Here is a 9,718-nt window from a genome sequence, read left to right as displayed (position 1 = left end):
TGCCAGAGGAAGCGATACCCTTACCTTGGGCCAGTCCTTCCCTCCTATCTAGCCAGGAGCCCTCCCTACACCAGCAGGCTCAAGTCCAGTACCAGCCTCTTTCCTCTCTGCTCTCATTCTACATTGTTGCAGAGTCGTAGAAAGCTCTGGGACAAGAACATGAACTCACCCCTGACTTTGGAAGAGGGGTGGCTGGGGCCGAGCCGAAATGGGCACAGAGGACCCTAAACTGACCCTATCCAAGGTATAGAGACCTATCCTGTCCAAAGCTTCCCTCCTACCCAATTAGCGACATTTTAATGAACACCTGGACCTCCTTAATTAGCAGTCTACCTAATTACCTAACCAACTTCCAGGAGCCAGAGGCCTTGGCATCTGTTCTCCAGATGTGAGCCTTTTCTCCCTGGCCTGCCCTGGCCCCATTCCTCTTTTCCTCTCCCACCTGCTCCTCCTCTAGGAAGCCCTCCCAGAAGAAATGGCTTTGGGCTACTTCTCCTGGAGCCCAAGGCTTGGGAGGGCTTAGGGCTGCCATGGAGATAGGAGGGGGTGGGGGGAGTAGCTAGGATGGCCTTCTTGCTCTGATGGCCCCAGGGCCTGCCCAATCCTGACCTCAGGCCACAGCTATGACCTCTTTGGCTGACAGCATCTGTGTGACCAAAAGTACCCTTTGGAGGTCTCCAGCTGCTTCTGATTCACCCTCCGGGGCAGTGCTGGCAGGACAGGATGGGGCAGAGTGGACCTCCTCAGGGTGGGGAGGCAGGGAGAGATCTGGTAGAGCCTTCCCCTGGAGACAGAAGGAGCAAAGAGGGAGGAACGATGGCAGCTGGGCTGCAGAGAAGCCTTTGTAAATGGAGAGCAGAGAGGACGCAGGGTGGGAGGCTCATCTGACAACATTCTGGGCAAGGAGGAGGGGCTGAGGGGACCTGAGACTTGGGAGATCCAGAAGGATCCCATGGACAGCCATTTTTCCAAGCTGTGCTACAGACCCAGTAGGAACACGTGGGTTATATTAGCATGCAAATGAGGTGCAGATAATATGCAAAGTGTACCCTAAAGGGGGTCTTGGTTTGGAGGGGGTATGGGAGAAGTAGCAGGCCTCAGCCTCCTCCAATGTAACACCTCCTGGTACCTGAGCAATATTCAAACTATTCTCGGGGTTTCAGAATGATGCTATCTCAGTTCCTGTGTGAGGATGGCCTGGGGCCTATGGGGGCAGGGGAGCGGTCAGGGCTGTCTCCTGGGGCACAGTTGCAGCAGGACTGCCCTTCCCGGGGAGCTACGGAAGGAAGTGCCTTCCAATGGCTAGTGTCAGGGGAGTACCTGCCTCCCCTTCTCCCACATCCTTCCACCCAGATCTGTCCTCTGTCCCACAGGCTCCGAGAAAATGCAAGGCACCTGCTTTCAGCGGTGCCACACCAGCACTGGTCAAATGGGGCAAATATGCCCAGAGAGGCTGAGCGAGCAGCCCCTGTCACAGAGCAATATGGCTTCAACCCTGCTCTTCCACACAGTGAGAAAGGCAGTTCTCATTACGTGGGCCTTTTATCCCTCCCTCCTGGGCTGCCCAGGGCGGCAGGCTGTGGACTGAAGGGGAAGGTAGGAGGCGCTGGAGACAGCTGTCATCCCTCCTCCCGCCCCTTCCCTGTGGCTGGGCTGCAGGGCATGAAATAAGCAGCAGGAGCTGGGGGAGGGGGTGGCAATGCAATCTACCCATCACCCCCACAGTCAGGGGGCCTCAAGCAGCCTGCTCACTAATGAGGGAGGAGGCCTGGGTGAGGCAGACACAGAGGGGGACAGACACACAGTTGTAGGGAAGGAGACAGAGGAGAGGCAGAGAGGCCACAAAGAAGGCTGAGGGTGGTGCAGAGGCAGACAAGGAGAGGGCTATAGGAGAGAGGGAGAGGCAGGAGCAGACAGAGGAGAAGGTGCAGAGATAAGTGGGTAGACAAGAGACAAGACCCTGATGTCAGGCCTGGCGCGTAGGCATAATTCACCAGGACACCATCCCTGCTCTGAAAACTTGCAGTCCAGCCAAGAGACAGACAAGAGAAGGGCAGGTCCCCCTTGGGCAAGGTGGGCAAGGGCGGGGAGAGGCAAAAGGGCCCTTGGGGGCCTGCATTGGACCCACTTCCCCCTTCCCCTGCTAGAGGGAGCATTTCTGCCCCTGAGGCTTTGGATTACGCCCAAAGGGCAGGCAGGTCCTGAGAGTGAGCAGAGGTGAGCGCCAGGCCCAAGGGCACTCTCAATCCCTGGGTACCACCTCCATTCCCACCCCAGCCCAGGGCTCACAGCCTTCCCAGTCCTCTCCAACCACAGGCTGGGACTGCTTCCCTGTAAGCAGAGGCACATGATGAAGAGCTCTGGAAGGTGGGTAGGAAGGTGAACCCAGTGACGGCCCCCAAGCACCAGGAGATGAGGCCCTGGACAGGGAGCCTTTTCTTCACAAACGCTGTACTGGTCCTGAAGTAGGGGCGTTACCTCTCCCAAGTCTGAGCAAAGGCAGTGCCCCTCCTGGAAGCCCAAGTCTCACCCCACCCCCACCTCCCTACCCACCCATTCCCCCACCCCTGCCTGTTCCCCACCCACTACTCCTGGCTCCATTCTGTCTCCCCCGTCCTTTCCCACGTGGCAGTCTCTTTGCGTTCACCCCAGAGTTCTATATGATCTACTCTAAAAGGCACAGGCGATCTGCTCTCAAAGGCACAAGCAGGCCCCTACCCCTGATCCTCCTCCCTTCAGAGTTCAGTTTGGCAGGCTCACTACCCAAACCCGGTTCCCACCATCTTCCCCTCCCTCGGGAACTCCCCTCCCCCAGCCCAGCAGCCTCAGGGTTGGGCAGGGGCTATTTTTAGCCTGGGCACTGAGCTAATTTTAACTCACCCACAAGGGACCTGGGGGCGGGCTGCCGGCTGGGGGAAGGGGGAAGGACCAGTCCAGGGAAGCTGGACCTGCGGCGGAGGTGGTCTCAGATCCCAGGCACCCTAGGAATGCAAATGGAGGCCGGGCATTACAGCCTCAGCCTAAGGGACAGGAACTGACTTGCCAGGAGGAGCGTCCAGTGTGGGAGCAGGGCTGAAAGCCCTCCCTCTGGAGGGTTTCCGCTGGACAACTCGCCCTGCCCCACCCTAGGCTTCCAGCCTTCTCCTTGGCAAATCTCCTGGGATGGGGTCATCCTGTTCTCTGCCCAGGAGATGCCGCTCCAGTGAGGGTCTGTCTCCTGAGCCTCCTCCGCTGCTTCCCCACCCTAGCTTGTCCTTCCTGTAGTCTAGCTCTCATCCTTCCTGCGGCAGCTGTGAGGTTGTATGTCTCCCTATGGAGGCAGCAGCCAGCCTGCCTCCCCGGTGCCAGCACCTCCCACCCCAGCTCAGGCCTTTGCCTGGTGGCCTCTGGGCTGGTTCCTAGGAACCTCCCCCAAACCCCTGCAAGTTCCCGGAGCCTGATCTCAGGAAGAATCTGGGAGCAACAGGAGATTGAATCTTGTAGAAAAGGGTAGGGCGGCAGCATCCCAGGGAAATATGGGGGCTCTGGACCGAATTCTAGTCCCTGCTTTGGCCCTAAGTCACTGTGTACTGTGTGATCCTGAATTAAGTCACTGCTCCCTCCAGGCCTCACCCACTGGTCAGTGCAATGGATGGGTGGAGTGGACTAGGTGTCCACGTGCCCTTCCAGCCTGAACATTCAGGCCTGTGCTCTTCTGAGAGGCCCAAAAGGAAGAAAAGTCAGGACTGTGTGATTCCATGGAGAGGGAACAGCAGAGATAGCCTGGTTGGGTCCATTGTTCTCCAGCTTAAGAGGGAAGAGCAGCCCTAGCAGGTCTGGCTCAGTGGATAGAGCGTAGGCCTGTGGACTGAAGAGTCCCGGGTTCGATTCCAGTCAAGGGCACATGCCCAGGTTGTGGGCTCGATCCCCAGTAGGGGGCAGGCAGGAGGCAGCCTATCATCATTGATATTTCTGATTCTCTTTCATCATTGATATTTCTGACTCTCTCTCCCTCTCCCTTTCTCTCTGAAATCAATTTTAAAAAAATTTTTTTAAAAGAGGGAAGAGCAATATGGAGGCCAGAAAAGGGTAAGGAGGGGGCTAAAGAGGGTGCTTTCTGAACAGTAACCCCCACAATAGATGGCCAAGGGTTAACAGAGGCTCATGGTCTGCCAGGGCAGGTGCCAGCAGAGGCACACAAGGCCCTGGGGGCAACTTCAGTCATCCCAATCCCCTCACACACCTGGTATACCTATCAGAACCAGGGTTTGGGTCCTGCTTCTGGGTACTGAATAGTGACTGGCTAAAGGTCATGGTCATTAGTGGAGCCAATTCTGGAATCCAAGCCTGAGTCTTGCTTCATGCTCTACTCCAGCAGGCCGATCAGTAATGACTCACTACCTCTCATTTGCACGGGGATTTGCTAGTGTCTCTGACCTATTCTATCAAACTCAACTTTTCATTCCAGGTCCTGGGCCACCCAGCAAACCTAGGCACTTAGGGACCCCAAGTGGAGTTCCTGGTACTTCAGGCCTCCAGCCCCATCTTTCTCCCCCCGAAAGCATTCATGAAGTGATAAATAACCCCCCTTCCCTGTACTGTCTACAGCTCTCAACCAACTGGGTCCTCCAGTCTTGTCCAGGTCCCTGTCAAGGTAGAGATGCGGGGGGGGGGGGGGGGGGAGGTGTAGTTATGAGGAATTAGCAAACAGGGAAGCCTGAGGAATGTGAAAAGATTCATGAGATGAAGGATGCTGGCTCCACAGGGAAAAAGCTCCATTCTCCTTGGTGCAGAGGCTGGGCAGCAGGAGGATGAGGTGGGTGGTAAACTTCTACCTCTATCCCTGTTTTAAAAATCCATTCCCAAGGGTGCCAAGCGAGAGGAAATAGCTAGTACAGCAAGCAAGAGAGACGCAAGACCACCGAGAGGACTTTCCAGAGCAGAGTTTTTGCCTCTCAGTAGTCTCGAGGGCTCAAATTTGCTTAGTTAGGAGCCACCTAACCAAGCATGGACAGCTGGTAACACCTGGAGGGCATGAAGGTCCTGGCATGACATTCCAACCAATGGGAGCGGGAAGAGGTCAAACTGACCTCTGGTTGTCCAGTTATAGTATCTACACTTTCAGCCATACCCTCTAAAACAATGAAGTCCATCAGTGGTCTCCAATCCTGGGAAGCCCTTCCTGCTATCTAACCACTACCCCTCTCACTAGAGCCAACCCTTGCGCTGCATTTCCGTCATCTAAATGAGCCTGGCAGACAGGACCCAGGCCATCCCGAGCCTCAGATGAGGAGAGGTGGGGGCAGTTGGGACGGTTAGTGTGTCACCTTCCACCTCCCCACCCAACTTCCCTCTGGGGTCTCAGGAGACAGAAGTGAAAGTGACAGCTGGGACCTTGGGGGGCGGGTCAGCCTGAGAGCCGTTGGGGTGAGCATAGTGATACCAGTGCTGGGTCTGGCTGCCTGCCTTTGCAGCGGATGGGCTGTTGGTTAGACCAGGGGAGGGACTTCCCATGGAAATGAGGGCAGGGGGTAACTATGGCGTGTGGGCCCCTGGCCAAAGGAAGAGCAGGCTGAAGAGGAAAACGTGGAGAAAAGCAGGCGGCAAGGAGACAGTCTCAGAGGAGCACTCTTCCAGGGCAGTGGTTGGTCCCCGTATTTAAGGCTGTGAGATCCTTTCTTCCCACCCACAGAACCAGGGCAGGGCTCCTCTGACTGAAGCAGATGAAGAAGAGTCAGGGCCCCATGGCTGGGACAGTGAGAGCAAGCAGCGAGGGGAGGGGCTCTGAGGCCTGGGCCCTCAGACTGGACAGCAGCAATTCTGATAAAAGGTGGAGGATGAACGTGATGTGTCCACCTACAGTTACAGACAGGGGGCCCGAAAGAGGCCAATCCAATCAGGGAAAGCAAATCCTCCTAGAGAAATCATGACCCTGGGAAGCCACAGAGGATTTAAAGGGGCCACTCAGGGAGGCGCCTGGGTCTCCTTCTGACTCGGAAGGACAGTCCTCTAAGCCCCTGGCAAGGGAGGGCAGGCAGCACAGCTGCGTGGGCCTGCTGAGAAGGCCAGCCAGGCGGCTCTTACAGGATTAGCTTGCTGCTTTCAGGAAAGGTGCCAGGTGAGGCTAAGATGCCCAGCCAGATGGAGGGGGGCCCAGGAAGGCGGGGGACTGGGGAAGGGACCTGCACACAGCTATGCAAATTCATGCGCCTCACCAATACCCAGCTTCTCCCTTTTTCATGAAGACATGTGCAAAGCCCCCTCTGATTTCTGCCAGCAAGGACCCTTGCCTACCAAGGTTTCTCTGCCATTGCTATGATCTGGAGCTACCCTTCCTCTAAGTGGGAAGTCCTGTCTGTGATCTATTCTCAGTCCTTCTGCTGCACTTTATAACCAGGGCCCCACCCCAGGGAGCAGGTGAGGGGGCCAAGAGGTTCCTCCCCTCCCCTCCCCATCAGCTCCCCATCCCCTGGGCTGACAGGTGGGCAAGACGAGAGAGAGCAGCCGGTCCCGGACACCTGTTCCCACCCAGTCAGCAGGGGCCCCATGGGCCTGCCACAGCATATGCATAGGGGAGTCAGCAGAGAGGCAGGCAGCTGTGGGGGCTGGAGGAAAGGGGATCAGAGGTCAAGAGAGATGTAAATGGAAAGGCCTGAAGCACCTTTTCAAAATCAGCCCTTTCTCCTGGTCTACCCCCTACCATTATCCCTCACCAAGTACATAACATATGCATGCTTTAAAGGAAAAAAACTCGAGGTTCGAGGTCATCTGCCCCATCCCACTGCTTCCAGTTACTTCGTCCAACTGCAGTGGGAAGACTCCATGAAAAGAGACCAAGCCCTCTTCTCCCCGCACACATCCCACCACAGTAGGTCTTCCCCGAGGAATGGGGTTGAGCTCTCTCTTATTTCTTGTTCTCCCAACCCTCAACCCAAGTACTTGTTGGCCGGATGGGAGCAGGGAAATCAAGAACATGAATCTAGAGGGATTTGGAAAGCTCATGGGGCAAAGTGTGGAAGGGTTCTGAGATCCGGAGACAACTGGCTGGGGAGCACTCAGCTTCCCAAGCCCACCCCAGGGTCGGCCTAAGCCCGAGGCCTGTTGGTCCCCTCAGGGCCTCTTCAGTTGCTCACCCGCTCCCTACACACATTCACCAAGTCCCTACCTGGGACACCGCCGGCTCCCACCCCACTTTCTGGGTAGGTGCCTTAGCTGGCAAGTCCGCGGCCAGGCGAACCCTGATGTCTGGAGAAAAGGACACACCTACTTTCTAAGTACTGGCTTCGGGGGCTCTCTCCTGTGGCACTCAATCAGAAGACAACACCTTCTCTGGAAACAAAGCACCTTCTCTGCACTAGCCACCAAACTAATCCTCTGCCCTCTGCCAGGGAATCCTACTAGGCCTGCTCTTCCCTTCAGCACATCCTCCTCCTTCTCCAGGGTCTCCCTTGGCCGCCCATTCCACCTCCCTCCCTCAGGGCAGACTCCCTTCCCGTAACACTCAGACAAAAGCCCTTGACCCTCCTCACTGGGAAAGCTTGAGCAAGTCACTGAAACCTCTGATGCAGTCTCCCTAACTATGAAAAACAATTGTGGAGAGAAATAAACAAGTCTTCATATGTTTCCATGCCCAGCACAGGGCTTGGCACACAGGGATAAAACAAACGGAAGTTTCATTCCTCCCGTCCCCAAAGACCGAACAAGTTTTAGCTTTTTGGTCTCCAAAAGTATATTGGAACCTAGGGCGAGTGGGGGTAAAGCTCTCTTGACCAGGGGCAAAGAAAGCTCCTTCTCTATATGCTTCCCTGGTCGGCCCAACTCCTAGGGAGTGGCCAGAGCACCCAGCCAGAGGCACCAAGCCAAGGTCAGTGACCAGGCTAGAGCCCAGAGCCTCCTGGGAGGGTGAGTTTAAATGAGTAAATATGGTCCCACCTGGGTGTGGCCAGCAACAGGCCAGAGCTCCAGACAAGTCCCTCCCCTCCCAGCCTACAGCAAAAGAGAGAGATCAGACAGCCACCCCCGTTGCCCCACCCCCACCCCCCTTCCAGACTCTCAGGGTCCTGTGCAGAGTCCATGAATGCATCCCCCTGTCTCCATGCCTGGCCAGAAGCATGGCTAGGCTCCCAGGAAGGGGAGGTTGTGGCCACAGCCTCAGGAAAGGAAAAATCAGATGCGAAGGGCCTCGGAGATTACCCAAGCCAGGAATCTGCCCCAAATGCCTGAGGGCTCAGATACAACCTTGCTACAACAGAGTGGAAGGGCTCACAGAATGAATGGGGAGGGCAACAGAAACCAGTGACAAACCACAAGACACCCAGGTGCTCTGGTCACAAAGCGAGGTGAAGCTCTATATATCTGGAAAGCTCCCTTATCCAAGGACACACAAGCAGTGTGAGGGTCACAGACAGGCTAAGCCGGGGCCACAGAGAGGGATAAATGGGGAGGGGAGGGATGTAAGGGGTAGTGATGGAAGTCAGCCAGGGCTCCACAACGCACAAGCCATGCTCTAGGTCTGCCCATTTGTAGTCTAACCTCCATCCCTCATGCTCCAGTCAACCCTTCTCTCTTCAGAGTTCTTGTATGCCCTTCATCTCCTTACCTCCAGTTCTTCCCCCACCACCATATCCCCAGTCTCCAATCCTTTAATCATCTTTGCCATTCACAACCCCAACCCCCTACAGGGCGGCAGCTGCTCCGTGGGTGCTACACACCCACGTGTATGCACTGCGCACCTTCATGCCTGTGTGCCACTAAATGCTGTGGACCTGCCAGGTGCGTCTGGGCATATCTGTCTGCACAGACCCTCCACCCAGCCCCCCAGCTAGAGGAAAGGGGTCCACAAGCTCCCCATCCCATAGCTCCAGGACAAACTCTCCTCAGAATGCTTGCAACCCCAGGCAGGGGGAGAGAAATGAAAATAAATATTCCAGGAGCCAAACTGCACCATTCCCACTAGGCCAAAGTTCAAGGCCTTTCTGCAGAGCCACCAAGAACTACTAAAGAAGAAAGTGCTTTAGGATCCCCTTTTTCCCAGGCCACGTTAGAGCCGGCTGTCTCTCCAACAACTAGAGGTTCTTCCTTAGGTCTAAGTTCCATCCTGCCTGCTGCGATTGTGGACAGACAGGGCAACATCAACCACAACACAGCAAGGTGTCCAGCTTCCAGAACTAGCACCTAACACCTCCTCCTCCCCCCATGAGTAAGTCACCAAACTGGGACAGAAGGACAGACAGTTGGCCGGACTCCGACCCCATGACTGGCCCATAAAAGCCACCAGTGATTACAGTGATGCTGAGGTTATGCCGGCCCCACCGCCATCTCCTCCTTCCCTGTAAAAGGGAGGCAATTGCCTCAAACCAGTTGGCCTCAGAAAGCCTGGAGAGTTCCAGCCATGGTCCCCAGGGGTGGGGAGAACCTGCCACTAGTGCCACAAGGCCAGAACCTAACCCCTGGGGATGGGTTCTAGGACATCTCATTCTCATACAAACTGACAGGACCCAGGTGAACCCCAACTCTGACTTGTGGCCAAGAGGTGGAGACCTCTATTACCCACCTCACTGACTCATCTTCTCCAGGAAGGCCACCACCCTCTGGACTAGAGGGGCAGAGAAGCAGGGGGCCTGGCTCCAAATACAACTAGAAAAATGGTAAACCCAACCATTTGTCCCTGACCCCGTTGTCCCCATAGAGATACAGAAATGGGTGGAAATGTGTTTGACACGGCCCACTCACACCAGGC

At 55.9% G+C, this 9,718-nt stretch overlaps 1 protein-coding gene across 5 annotated transcripts in view; it reads right to left on the bottom strand.

Moving 5' to 3' along the window:
* MEF2D (myocyte enhancer factor 2D) overlaps window positions 1-9,718 on the bottom strand; it is a 33,618-nt gene that overhangs the window by 21,020 nt on the left and 2,880 nt on the right. The window contains exon 2 of one of the 5 annotated variants that reach the window (XM_023761636.1): window positions 665-784. The exons of the other annotated variants lie outside the window; for them this stretch is intronic. The gene's annotated coding sequence lies outside the window, so the exon portion shown is untranslated. The remainder of the gene's footprint in view (window positions 1-664; window positions 785-9,718) is intronic. 5 annotated transcript variants of the gene reach the window in all.

Source organism: Myotis lucifugus, unplaced genomic scaffold (assembly GCF_000147115.1).
Source record: "Myotis lucifugus unplaced genomic scaffold, Myoluc2.0 scaffold_211, whole genome shotgun sequence".
Taxonomy (NCBI): Eukaryota; Metazoa; Chordata; class Mammalia; order Chiroptera; family Vespertilionidae; genus Myotis; species Myotis lucifugus.
This window is presented reverse-complemented; position numbering and strand designations above follow the sequence as displayed.